The sequence below is a fragment of the Ovis aries genome, chromosome 18, assembly GCF_016772045.2.
Source record: "Ovis aries strain OAR_USU_Benz2616 breed Rambouillet chromosome 18, ARS-UI_Ramb_v3.0, whole genome shotgun sequence".
NCBI classification, from domain to species: Eukaryota; Metazoa; Chordata; class Mammalia; order Artiodactyla; family Bovidae; genus Ovis; species Ovis aries.
Window position 1 is genome coordinate 64,271,860 of NC_056071.1, and position 14,612 is coordinate 64,286,471.

The 14,612-nt window shown below is 46.7% G+C and overlaps 1 long non-coding RNA gene across 1 annotated transcript; it reads right to left on the reverse strand.

Moving 5' to 3' along the window:
* Positions 1-297: 297 nt before the first annotated feature.
* Positions 298-9,612, reverse strand: LOC121817134 (uncharacterized). The gene is made up of 3 exons (XR_006056930.2): positions 9,397-9,612; positions 2,623-2,780; positions 298-1,420 (listed from the first exon to the last, which is right to left on the reverse strand). It is a non-coding gene; the product is annotated as an uncharacterized LOC121817134 (long non-coding RNA).
* Between the last annotated feature and the right edge of the window lie 5,000 nt (positions 9,613-14,612).

The following is a 14,612-nucleotide window of genomic DNA, read 5'->3' on the forward strand; positions in this document are numbered from 1 at the left end:
CAGCCGAGAGGAACTCAGGTTGCCGTGACAACTGAACGCGATGTGGTGTCCTGGGAGGGATCTTGGAATGCAGAAAACCAAGGGAATCTGAATAAAGTATGCAACTTTGTGAAAAATAATATGCCAGTATAGATTCAATTATTGTGATAAATGTACCCCGCCGATGTCAGGTGTGAAGAATACGAGACACCAAGTAGAGTTGACCAGTGCTCTCTGGATGATCTTCATAATAACTCTGAAGCTGTCCTCAAATAAAAGGGTGATTTAAAAGTTTAAATAATAGGGGGACCAGTGAGATTCTGTGAGGGTTAATTTTATGTGTCACCATGATTGGCCATGAGGTACCCAGACCAAACAGCCTTTCCGATGTGTCTAGGAGGGTGTTTCTGGATAAGATTACCACTTGAATCAGTGGACTCTGTCAAGGCAATGTCCCTCGCCAGTGGGAGGCGGGCATCATACAATCCACAAAAATGACCCAAGAGCTTCCCCGTGTGCCCTGAAGGAGACGGTCATCTGCAGAGCTGCCGGGCTGGAACCGCTGACAGTCAAACAGTTCATCCTGTGATTAGCTGAATTACAACGCAAATTGAACTCTCAGCCTCAAAGGGCAGCTCCTGCCAGAAGTCCGGACAGTAAAACCGCGCGGCACACTGAAAATTAACATGACGTTGTTAACCAAATACGTGCCTGAGCGTGCGCATGCTCAGTTGCGTCTGACTCTCTGTGACCCTGTAGACTATAGCCCGCCACGTTTCTCTATCCATGGGATTTTCCAGGCAAGAATTCTGGAATGGGCTGCCATTTCCTCCTCCAGAGGATCTTCCCTGACCCAGGGATTGAACCCGTGACTCCTGCAGCTCTTACCTGGGCAGGCGGATTCTTTATCACAGAACCACCTGGAAAGCCCCAGTATAAAGTAAAATGTTTCCAAACCAAAACAAAAAACTTGTTAATATTAAATGTAGAGCTTGAGTTACATAATTGCTTTAGATGACAACTGGAGATCATTATATACATTAACGTATTTTGATATTGCACACTGGTTTAGTAAATAAAGATACATTTGGGCTTCCCCGATGGCTCAGCGGTAAACAATACGCCTGCAAGGCAGCTGACACAGGAGATGCAGCTTCCATCCCTGGGTTGGGAAGATCCCCTGGAGAAGGAAACGGCAACCCACTCCAGTATTCTTGCCTGGAGAATCCCATGGACAGAGGAGCCTGGCGGGCTACAGTCCAAAGGTTCACAAAGAGTCGGACACGGCTGAGCCACAGAACACACATTCTTTTTTATGGCTGCGCTGGGTGTTGGCTGCCGTGTGCAGGCTTTCTCGAGTTGCAGCGAGCAGAGGCTACTCTCTAGTTGCCGTGTACCGGCTTCTCATCGCAGTGGCTTCTCCAGTTGCAGAGCGCGGTCTCTAGGAACAAGGGATCAGCAAACAGGATTAGTTCCTCCGAGGCAGATGAAATCTTCCCTGACCAGGGATGGAACCCATGTTCCCCGCAGTGGCAGGCGGAGTCTTAACCACTGGGGGACCAAGGAAGTCCCAAAAAAGTAATAAAGTGCCGTGGGGCATGAGGATGTGAGGAGAGACCCTGATGAACTGGGAACACGGAGCCTCAGATTCTGGTGGTCTTCTCTCCCAGTAGCAGGGTCTGCCCACCTTGCAGGGCAGTTGGCCTCTCCAGGGTAGGAACCCAACTTTCTACCTCGGTCTGCGGAGATGAAAACTGCTGGCTTCCTGAGGCAGGTGTCACGCAGGACAAGGCTAACTCTCCTCAGGACCCATCTCATCACCCCTCTTTGCTTCTAGACCTATTTTTTGTTGCTGTTAATCTCTCAGTCATATCGACCCCATGGACCCCTGCCAGGCTCCTCTGTCCACGGGATTCTCCAGATAAGCATACTAGAGTGAGTTGCCACGCCCTCCTCCAGGGGATCTTCCCCACCCAGGGATCGAACCCAGGTCTCTCTCATTGCCAGCAAGATTCTTTACCATCTGAACCACCAGGTAAGCCCGTTACTAGAATCTAGTCCCAGGAGGACCCTAAACTGAAGTACGAAGCATGACTTAGGAAGGGGGAGCCTGTTTGCAAGAGAACTATGTGAGTTTCCTAACTCACAGATGGAAACCAGGAGGCATGTGTGGGAATCGATACTAGGGGTATGGGGTATGGGGGAAGAAACATAGGTTGGTTAGGCTGACTTTTTTGATGTGGACTCACTCTGCAGAAATTCTATATTCATAGAGCACCTTGGAAAGTTAGAAAGGGCTCGGATGGCTCCAACATGGACCCAAAGGTCATCCAACCTGAGTGAACTGCCCCATTCCTTGCCTGAATGTACAGAGAGGGGCTCAAAGGCCTAGGGAGACTGGGAGGTTAGAGTGGCTTTATCACTGAAGATCCACTCACCTGCAGTGGGAGGGTCCAGAAGGCACCTTTCACCAAGACTGTGAGGAGTCATTTGTTGACGGGAGTCCAGCCGTCCCAGCTGGACTCTGTGATTGCCCTACTCTGTAGATCAGACCTCTGATCTACAGAGGGGTCACTGAGGTGGGAAATCTAAATGCAAGAGGAAGATTGGGCCACGGGATTCCAGGGGCCAAGTGGCACTCACCCACGAAAGGCAGGAGGTGGTGGACGCAGAGTCAAAGCCGCGGTGAGGCTGGTCTGCCTCGTGCAGACCTCTGGACGATGATCCTGGAGAATCCAGCTTATCATGAACTAGCTGCTTTTTCTGATGCACTGCATGTATCCAGCCAAGAGATTTGAAATCTAGTTTTGTGGAGAACATAAACAGGTTTTGTGAGGGCAAACTCTTAACTGCAGAATTAATACCTAGAGTCATGACATCCTTTCTGTCTTGGAATATCTTCAATTTGCCTTCCATGATAATGTCTATGATAAACAGAAAATGAGTTGTTGAGTTATTATAGCCTCTTAAAGAAAAATTTCTCCTTTCAGCTGAAAATTTCTCCTTTCAGCTGTCTCAATTTCAGACCATATACTGTAATAAGAAGTAAAGCCTTTGGTCTTTTACTTGTGTAAAAACTCTATGGAGGTATGGGTCAGCAGTGGGCTGCCCTGGGGACGGGGCCACTGGCAGCAGCAGTCTTGGGAGGTGCAGGGATCGTGATGTTTCTAGAAGGGAAACAGGCAGGAAGCCTGCTCAGTTCTTACTTGGTCTCTATAAACAGAGCATTTCTGGGTCAAGGGAACACATGACTGAGCGCAGAGTCAGACTTGGGGCAGTTTACAGAGCCGGGACCCCTGAATGAAGGGGAGGCCAGGTCCCAGCACGTTACTGACATGTTTCAGGTTAGGTTTTCTCCTTCCTTCCTTCCATCCCTAGACCGCTGCACCCTGGGGGAAAGGGGAAAATTGGACCTTTTGAGGCTACTGGACACTGGTTCTGGCTACTGGACTGATTCCAGGAGACCCCAGATGTCACCATGGCTCTCCAGTCAGACTAGGATTTATGGAGGTCAGGTGGTCAATGGAGCTTTAGCTCCAGTCTGTCTCACAGTGGGTCCCCAAGCCCGTCTTGTGGTCATTTCCCATTCGGTGCATAATTGGAAAACACACTTTCAGCGGCAGGCAGAGTTCCACACTGGTTCTCTGATCCGTGGAGTAACGGCTCTGACGGTGAGAAGGGCCAAGTGGAAGCCCCTAGAACATACTCTACCCAGGACAGTAGTGAACCCTGGAGGGATGCGGAGATGTATGCCATCATCAAAGACCTGAATGATGCCGGCCGGCAATGCCCACCGCATCCCAGTTAGCTCATCTATTTGGCCTGTGCGAAGGCAGGTGGATCTTGAGGATGACCGAGAGTTGTCATTGGCTTAACCAGGTGGTAACTCCAATCACAGCTGCTGCACCAGATGTGGCGTCATTGCTTGAGCAAACTGACACTTCCCCTGGCACCTGGCATGCAGCTACTGCTCTGGCAAATGTCTTTCCCCTCATCTCTGTCCATGAGGCTTGGCAGAAGCCAGATGCCATCAGCTGGCAAGACCATGCACACCGCAATGCCCTGCCTTGGGGGTGAATCAGCTCTCCCACATCGGCCGTCGTTTAGTTCACAGGGACCTCAGCTGCTTTTCCGTCCATAGGCATCACCCTGGTCCAGTATACTGATGACATTATGCCGACTGAGGGGCTTCCTCGGTGGTGCTAGTGGACCAGAGTGTGTCTGGAAAGCAAGAGGTACCTTAGAGGGTCTCTGAGTTTAGTGTTTACAAAAAACTGAAATGGCCCCCATCCAGGCAGGACCACCAGTGGCCCAGACCCTTCAGGAATGAAGGTTTGGTCACCCCACCATATAAAGAACCACAACTAGCTAAGGGGTTTACAGAAGGCAAAGAGATAAAAGAACAGGTCCTGGAAGTAGGTCATTGTAAATACCAGCTGTGATCACATGACCCATTACAGAAACAAGGAGTGTTATTGTGACCAGTACTTCCTCCCTATTTTGCTGTGAATATGTGTGTGTTTTCTTCCCTCTCTTATTCCCTTATCATATAAGATATATTGACTTCGTATCATAGTAGTTAAATATTGTTCATTTTACATCAGAGTATGTTCGTAACAGGACATTGAGGAAAGAGGATACATCAGTTAAGGACCTTACCTCCACTTCTAGGGAAAGAGTTAGTGTTTTTCTGTTGTACACAGGATAGTTATATTGTTAGGCAGAATTATGACCTTGTTCTAACTTATCTGGAGATAAAGTAGGGTTTTAGGAGGTTCCTGTGGTGCCAGGTTGACAAAGAATGGACTTGTGATGGTTAATTCTGGGTCAACTTGACTGGTGCAGAAGGTGCCCAGATTAAACATCATTTCCAAGCATGTATGTGAAGGTGTTTCTGGATGAGATTGGTATTTGAATCAGTGGACTTGGTAGAGAAGTTGCCCTCGATGTAAAAACTCTATGGAGTTTACATCATTCAGTCTATTGAAGGCCTGAATAGAAGAGAAGGTGGATGGAGGAGGGGTTTCCCCCCTTTTTTTCCCCCTGCTTCACTGTTGATTCCTGCCATCTCCTGCCCTCAGGCTGGGATCGGCTTCCTGGTTCTCAGGTGTTCAGACTCAGACTGAGCTGCACCACCAGCTCTCCTGGGCCTCCAGCACATTGTGGGATTCCCCAGCCTCCAAAACTGAGTGAGCCAAGTCCTTATGAGAAATCCCCTTTCACGTACTCAAATATCCTATTGGCTCTGTGTCTCTGGAGAACACTAATACAGCTCCTTAATAAGGAACACTGGATGCGCAGGCACTGTGCCTGCGCACAATCTTAAATCTCACATCAAAACACATTCTGAGTCCTGGATGGGCATAAGATTCAAATACATATGAATATGTATAATATATTATATATATATATATTATCTGTGTATTTTAACAAAGCTAGAAAGTACAACTAAGAAAGTTGTGGTAGATATTTATATAATCTTACAATAAAGTTTTCCTGAATATCAGTTTTAAGGGCAAAACCCATAAAAGATATCTCTTACTACACAAAATTTAACCTCTGCATAGGGCTGATAGGCACATGAAAAGATGCTCAACATCACTAATTATTAGAGAAACACAAATCAAAACTATAATGAGGCATACCTCACGCCAGTCAGAGTGACCCTCATCAAAAAGTCTACAAAAACAAGTTCTGTAAAGGGTGTGGATAAAAAGGAGCCCTCCCGCACAGTTGGGGGAATGTGAGTTGGTGCAGCCATCATGGACCACAGTGTGGAGTTTTCTCAGAAAACGAAAAACAGAGCTACCACATGATTCAAATAGGGACACGCACCCGGTATGTCCATAACAGCTCTATTCACGATGGCTAAGACACAGAAACAAGCCAACTGTCCATCAACAGAGGAACGGATAAAGGAGACGTAACTGAATCCTACTCAGGCAACGACACCCCACTCCAGCACTCGTGCCTGGAAAATCCCATGGGCGGAGGAGCCTGGCGGGCTGCAGTCCACGGGGTCGCTAGGAGTCGGACGCGACTGAGCGACTTCACTTTCACTTTTCACTTTTATGCACTGGAGAAGGAAATGGCAACCCACTCCAGTGTTCTTGCCTGGAGAACCCCAGGGACAGGGGAGCCTGGTGGGCTGCCGTCTATGGGGTCGCACAGAGTCGGACACCACTGAAGTGACTCAGCAGCAGCCGCAGCCATAAAAAAGCATGGAATACTGCCATCTGTACGACACGGATGAGCCTAGAGCTTATCATACTAAGTGAAGTAAGTCAGAAATAGAAGGACAACTATCATATGCAATCACTTATTTGCAGAATCTGAAATGTGCCGCCGACAAACCTGTCTACAAAGCAGAAACAGATCACAGACACCGAGAACAGGCTTGTGGTTGCCAAGGGGGTGGGAGTGGGGGAGGGGTGGAGTGGGGGAGGGGTGGACTGGGAGTTTGGGGTTAGAACATGCAAACTATTATATAGAGAATGGATAAAAAAACATGGTCCTACTGTGTGCCACAGGGAACTATAGTCAATATCCTGGGATAAATCAGAATGGAAAAGAACAAAAGAGCACATATGTGTGTATATATAGGTAGATAGATAGATATCTGAGTCAGTTTGCTACACAGCAGAAATCAACATAATGTTGTAACTCAGCTAAACTTCAATAAAAAATTTATGTAACCTTTGTGTGGCTAATAAGAAAAAATAATATACATACTAATAAAAAGCAAATAATTATCTCATATATGTTGCATTCCAGTTACTGTTATAAGCATGTTGTTAACTCATACAATCCTCATCACAAGCCTAGAGAGTGTTAATATTTCCCCCAATTATAGATGAAAAGGGCTTCCCAGGCGGCGCTAGTGGTAAAGAACCCACCTGCCAACACAGGAGATAACAAGAGATGTGAGTTTGATCCCTGGGTCAGGAAGATTCCTTGGGAGTAGGAAATAGCACCCCATGCCAGTATTCTTGCCTGGAAAATTCCATGGGCAGAGGAGCCTGGGGGGCTGCAAAGAGTCTATGAGGCTGCAAAGAGTCAGACACAGCTGAGCGAATACTCAACCACAGATGAAAAACAAAGGCTCCGGGAGATAAAGGATGAACCCAGAGATACACAGTTAGGAGGTGGTAGGGCAGTGTGACCAAGTCTTAACCACAAAAGAGACACATATCACAGACCGGGAAGCCTGAGAACATTTTGTGAAACACACAGAAAGCAAAGATGAATATCTTTATGATGGTAACACACGTAGGCACTCTCATCAATAGAGAAAGGAAAAAACACAAACACCTTAATAGAAAAACAAGCAAACGAAGCAATTCAAAAACGCAATCCACAAAGGAAGTAATTCAGTCAATGCCTATAAAAAAGATTCAACCCCACCGGTTATCAAAGTGGCAAATTCATATGGGCACCTTTCCACCTTATCAAACTGACTCTTTCGAATTCATCCCTGTGGGGTGTGGATTGCCAGTTGGGTTCTCTGAGATGGAGTTAGGGACTGGCCTTGGGATTGATACCTGTGGATGGGAAGGGAGGGCAGCGCAGGGCAAAGGGAAGGAGAGACTGCAATGCAGACCAGGTGGCGGCTCCCAAGGGGTGTGCGTGAACTGGGATTGTCCCCAGAGAGTAGTCCTGAGTTGGGTGGAGTCAGCCGACCTTATAACCCCAGCAGCTGGGATGACAGTTCTTCCAGGAAGAGGCATCTGGGTGACTCATCACAAAAAACAGTAAAATTCATATTAAAGGTTGGTTAAAAAATACAGCCCACTTCTCCAGACCCCATGAGAGTGGTGCAAAGGCAGCTGTCCGTCATTCTTTTAGGACCTCCATGCCTCCCTCCCTCGCCTCCAGGCTCTGCTCTCACATCCCCCTCATGCCATCTGGTTTGGAGACCACCAGACCCCGTGTCCAGTAGTCTGCTGCTGGAAGGTTGGTACCAGCTTGCAAGAGTCAATTGTTCCATTTTTAGGCATGTTGCAAGCTAGTTGTTAAACCACTTATAACTTGAAACAAGACGTGGTAAGGATATTTACACCATGGAAATGGGCTATTGCTACAAATCAAGCCAAAAGAGAGTGTTTTCATCCCTATTCTCCTGATTCTCCAAAGAAGCCCAGAACTCCTGGGTCGTCTCGTAGGAGTGTGGTCCCGGCAAGGTTAAGGTCCAGAGGGCCCAGTGAGAGGAGTGGAGGAGGGATGGAAGATGGGTTTGGGTTAGGAGATGAGCAGAATCTGATGGCGAGTATCTCTCCCATGCAAGTTCTCCCCATGTTCTTGGTCTGTGTCCAGAAAGACCTGCTCTTGGTAGCATCCTTATTAACAATAAAATGCTATTTATTTTATTGTTATAAACAATAACAATATTGTTTATTGTTATTTGAAAATGACAAAAATTTTTGTTACACAAAAAACAAAAAAAAAATAAATGTTTTGTATATACTTTCAGGTTATCATCCCTGCAGAGAAGGGAATGGCACCCCACTCCAGTACTCTTGCCTGGAAAATCCCAGGGACAGGGGAGCCTGGTGGGCTGCCGTCTATGGGGTCGCACAGAGTCGAACATGACTGAAGCAACTTAGCAGCAGCAGCAGTGTCCATGTGACATGTTGATATCAGCATACATTGTGAAATGGTTACTATAATCAAGCTAACATCTTACATAGTTTTGGGTGTGCATGTGATGAGAACACTTGAGATCTACTCTCTTAGCAAATTTCCAGTATGCAATATAGTATTATTAACTAAGTCAGACTTACTCGTCATGCATAACCGAAACTTGATTTGACCAATATGTCCCTATTTACCCCGACTCCTCAGCCCCTGAAAACCACCATTTACTCTCTGCTTCTATGAGTTGAGCTTGTTTAGTTTCCACAAAGAAGTGAGTTATTGCACTATTTGTCTCTCTATGCTTGGCTTTTTTCACTTAGCATGTATACACATATACATACATATATACATATTTGTATATATTGTTTTACTCTCTAAGTCATGTTCACATCTTTTGTGACCCCATGGACCATAGCCCACCAGGCTCCTCTGTCCATGGAACTTCCCAGGCAAGAATACTGGAGTGAGTTGCCATTTCCTTCCCCAGGGGATCTTCCTGACACAGATCAAACCTGCAGGTCCTGCTTCGGCAGATGGATTCTTTACCATTTGAGCCACCTGGGAAGCATTTTTTTTTTTTGGGGGGGGGAAGCATTTTTTACAGTGACTGTACCGATTTATGTTTCCACCAACAACGCATGCCAACAACTTTCATATCTGCTGAGCTCTACACGTCATTAATTCTTCTTCCTGATTTTCAGTTGCCCCTCCCCCAGCCGAGGCCCTGGCTTCCTTCCTCCCCGACTGGGGTTCCACAAGCTGTCGCTGCAGCTCCCGCCTTACCTCGGGCAGGTTTTCAGCTCCCTCGCCGCCCTCTCACTTTACTGTATTTGCCTGGGAAAACCTTGAACTTGGTTAAACCATGGCAGCGCCTGTTAAGCTGAAGGAGGATGAAGGGAAACTTGCAAACATGGTGACTGGTCTCGCTTTAATTCCCTCACATCGATCTCGAATTCGCCCTTCGTGCAGGCTGGCGAGCCTGTCTACTCCCTTCTCCCCAAAGCCCCGACAGCTCCTTCCTCATTTCAAGACACTGCGTCCCGCTGATGAACTTGTTTCCCTTTTTCACTGAGAAAGGGAAACCATCCAGGAACATCAACACAGTCCCTTCCACAGCTGCCCAGCTGCCTGCCCTACGGCACCCTGGCTGTGCCCTAATGCCAACCCCCACCCCACTTAGGTACCAGCTCCTCAGTCTTCAGCAACTTCCCACCAGCCCTCATTCCCCTCTCTATTGGATGACTCCCACTATTTCCCATTGAAACAAACAAGAAAACAGACTCATCGATCCTCATTCCATTTCCCTCCTCCTTTCAGTAAGACTTGGAAAGTATTGATTTTTACTATTTCCTATTTCTTTTCTCCCATTTTCTCTTGAACCCATTTTAAGACGGTAGAGCATCTGCCTGCAAGGCAGGAGATCCGGGTTCAATCCCTGGGTCGGGAAGATCTCCTGGAGAAGGAAATGGCAACCCACTCCAGTATTCTTGCTTGGAAAATCCCATGGATGGAGGAGCCTGGTGGGCTACAGTCCATGGGGTCGCAAAGAGTCAGACACGACTGAGCGACTTCACTTTCACTTTCAGCTCTTACCACCGCAGGAAACCGCTCCAGTGGCTCCTCTATTTCACCTGGGATGAAAACTAAGTCCTTACAATGGCCAACAAGACCCCGCATGATCCCTGCGTGAGCTGCTCTCCTGCCATCATTGCCCCTCAGCAGCCACTCTTCCAAGGAGCAGCCATGCCAACTATTTTGCGGCTCAGATCAGGGAGAACCTGGAGAATATATGTGGACCACAGAAGCAAGAGAGTTCCAGAAAAACATCTATTTCTGCTTTATTGACTGTGCCAAAGCCTTTGACTGTGTGGATCACAATAAACTGTGGAAAATTCTGAAAGAGATGGGAATACCAGACCACCTGACCTGCCTCTTGAGAAACCTGTTTGCAGATCAGGAAGCAACAGTTAGAACTGGACATGGAACAACAGACTGGTTCCAAATAGGCAAAGGAGTACATCAAGGCTGTAAATTGTCACCCTGCTTATTTAACTTATATGCAGAACACATCATGAGAAACGCTGGACTTGAAGAAACACAAGCTGGAATCAAGATTGCCAGGAGAAATATCAATAACCTCAGACATGCAGATGACACCACCCTTATGGCAGAAAGTGAAGAGGAGCTAAAAAGCCTCTTGATGAAAGTGAAAGAGGAGAGTGAAAAAGTTGGCTTAAAGCTCAACATTCAGAAAACGAAGATCATGGCATCCGATCCCATCACTTCATGGGAAATAGATGGGGAAACAGTGGAAACAGTGTCAGACTTTCTTTTTTTGGGCTCCAAAATCACTACAGATGGTGATTGCAGCCATGAAATTAAAAGATGCTTACTCCTTGGGAGAACAGTTATGACCAACCTAGATAGTATATTCAAAAGCAGACACATTACTTTGCCAACAAAGGTCCATCTAGTCAAGGCTATGGTTTTTCCAGTGGGAGTTGGACTGTGAAGAAGGCTGAGCATCAGAGAATTGATGCCTTTGAACTGTGGTGTTGGAGAAGACTCTTGAGAGTCCCTTGGACTGCAAGGAGATCCAACCAGTCCATCCTAAAGGAGATCAGTCCTGGGTGTTCATTGGAAGGACTGATGCTGAGGCTGAAAGTCCAATACTTTGGCCACGTCATGCGAAGAGTTGACTCATTGGAAAAGACTCTGATGCTGGGAGGGATTGGGGGCAGGAGGAGAAGGGGATGACAGAGGATGAGACGGCTGGATGGCATCACCGACTCTATGGACATGAGTCTGGGTGAACTCTGGGAGTTGGTGATGGACAGGGAGGCCTGGCGTACTGCAGTTCATGGGGTCTCAAACCCTCAGACATGACTAAGCAACTGAACTGAACTGACTGACAGGACCCCTTCCTCCTGGCTACCAACAGGACCCAGAAATCCTACAGCTCTTCCCCCATATACTAGAGGCAGTCTTAAGAAGTCAAAGATGAGAGCAGGAAGATACCTAGTTGGTCAAGCATTTCAGCCTAAGAACAATGAGTTTCTCAAAAACAGAAAAAAAAACCAACTGTTTGCATTAAAATCATTAGACTAAGGTTACTAGAATGGATTCCTGCTTTTCCCCCTTCTTATTACCCAGCAGATGGTATCTCTCTAGAACAAACAGATGAATCAAGTAGGAAAATAAAGAAGCTCTGCTTTCTTTGCACATCTGATGTACCGTGAGTGGTTTTCTGACCCTGCTACATGCACACAAACACACAGAAAAAAAGGTGACAAAACTCAGACCAAAACATTCCCAGCGCCTGTGGATGAGAGGACACTGGGAGTGATGAAGATTTTCTTCTTTAGGTTTCTGTTATTTTCTGATTCTTTTTCATTGAGTGTGAACTCATTTTATAATTGGAAGAGTACTTTCAACTTCAAAAGAAGATGAAAACTTCCACTCATAGACAAGATGGAGTAATAGAGAATGGATTTATCCTCCTACTTGAAACAACCAAAATAAACTGGACAGAATATAAGAAATGAGAGTTCTCAACGCACTGGATATCAGGAAACAGAACAGACTAATCTTTGAGAATGTGAAGACAAATGAAGTGAACCCCACAGATACCCTAGAATTCTGCACCCCCCAAAATAGGTTTTTAATAAAAGCAAAATAAAGACAATTTCAGACATACACACATGCCTAACGTATTTACTAGCAGATCTTTACTATAGGACATGGTAAAGGAAGTCATTTATACAGAAGGAAAATGGCATCAGGTAAAAATTAAAAATATGGATTTACGGAAAGAAATGAAGAGCACTGGGAATGTCAACTACGTGGGTTTGCCATTTTTCCTTACTATTTAGACTTTTTTAAGTATAATGTATCATCTACACAAAGTCAAAACGATGTGTTGTAGGATTTTATAATATGTAAATAAAATGTGTGGGGGTTTCCCTGGTGGCTCCACCTGCCAAGGCAGAGACAAGGGTTCGAGCCCTGATCTGGAAAGATCTCACAAGCTGTGGAACGACTAAGCCCATGAGCCACAACTACTGAGCCTGTGCTCCAGAGCCCGGGAGCCGCGGCTTCTGGAGCCTGAGCACCCAGAGTCGGTGCTCGGCAACAAGAGAAGCCACCGCAGAGAGAAGCTCACGCACCGCAGCAGAGAGGAGCCCCCACTCGCCGAAGCTCGAGAAAGCCCAGGCAGCAACGAAGACGCATCACAGCCAGAAATAAATAAAACAAAATTATATTAAAAAAAAAAAAAAAACAAGTAAATAAAATGGCTGCCCCAACGGCTCAGTGGTAAAGAATCTGTCTGCAATGCAGGAGACTTAAGTTCAATCCCTGGGTCAGGAAGATCCTCTGGAGAAGGGAATGGCAACCCACTCCAGTATTCTGGCCTGGAAAATCCCATGGACAGAGGAGCCTGGTGGGCTACAGTCCACGCGGTCGCAAACAGTCAAATACAAGACTGAACAACTAATGCACACTCCAGTATTCCTGCCAGGATAATCCCATGGACAGAGGAGCATGGCCAGCTGCAGTCCATAGGGTTGCAGAGTTGGATACTACTGAGCAATTGAGCATGCATGCACTTAGACACTGGATGGTTCCAAGAAATAAAAGATCAAATATCTTGAAAAACAAAGCAGCTGTCTCAAAAAGGAATAGATAACCTGAATAGGTTCATCTATTATCTCATTACCTTAACCTATTAAAGAAATGCATTTGTAGTGAAAATTTTTTCCTCAGGGAAAGCTCCAGGCTCATATGTCTTCACTGGTGAATTCTACTAAACATTTAAGAAAGAAATAATACTCATTCTACTGAGACTCTTCCAGAACATTGAAAAAGAGTATTTCCCAACTCATATGAGACCAGCATTACCTTGATACGCAAACCGCGGTTTGTTTTTTAAAGGAAGGAAAGAAGAAAGCAAAGGAAGAACAGGATAGATCATTTTTTCTCATGCATATGGACACCAAAACTCAAACAAAATCGCAGTAGCAGACGGAACCAGTGACATACAAGCAGGATGGTCCATCGTGACCAGGTGGGGCTAATCCCAGGAAACATTGTTATTGATAAATGCAGCAAATTGGATGAATCTCAGAATCACGATGTGAGTGATAGAAAGCAGATGTAAAATGGGCGCACCCTGCTCGATTTTATTTGTATGGGAATCGAGGACGTGTGTATAACATACAGTCACGGGAAGCAGCCCAGCTGTTGCCTGGGAGGGGAGGGGGCTTTGGGGAAGCAGGATGGGGGGCTCCAAACAGACACAGGAAACTCTAGGGGCGCCCGGTCTGCCTGATCTGGATGAGAGCGAAGATTTCGCGGGTGGGTGTCTCTGTCAGAACTTCCCGAATTGTACACCTTATTTACGTGCAGTTAACATCAGTCCGTTGTGTGCCCAGTCACTGCAGTCGCGTCCGACTCTTTGCCACCCTGGACTGTAGCCCACCAGGCTCCTCTGTCCATGGGATTCTCCAGGCAAGAATACTGGAGTGGGCTGCCATGCCTTCCTCCAGGGGATCTTCCCGACCCAGGGATCGAATCCGCGCCTCCTGTGTCTCCTGCCTTGCAGGCAGATTCTTTACCACTGAGCCACCAGGGAAGCCCCTTGTTTTAACAATCCCCCCCAAAAAGATTCTAACACCCACAAATGTTTGCCAGCCCCTTGCGTGGGTCTGCAGTGTTGTTCCCTGCCTGCAGTGTGGAAATAAACTCTCCCCAAGGGGTGGCTCAAAGGAGGAGCCAGAGGAGGGCAATGTTCAACGATAAAAGGAAGAATTGCTTTCCCGGAGGCATCTCAGGCAGGAATCACAGGCCAGGGGTGTGGACACTGGGGAAAGCATGGGAGGAAGATGGGTTTCCGGGAACCGTTGGTGCCCAGCGGGTACCAGACAGCCTCAGCCAGATCAGATGGAGCTGGTTTCTACTTTCAGAAGGAAGAGAAGGCCTCCTGTTGATAGCAGAGCCAT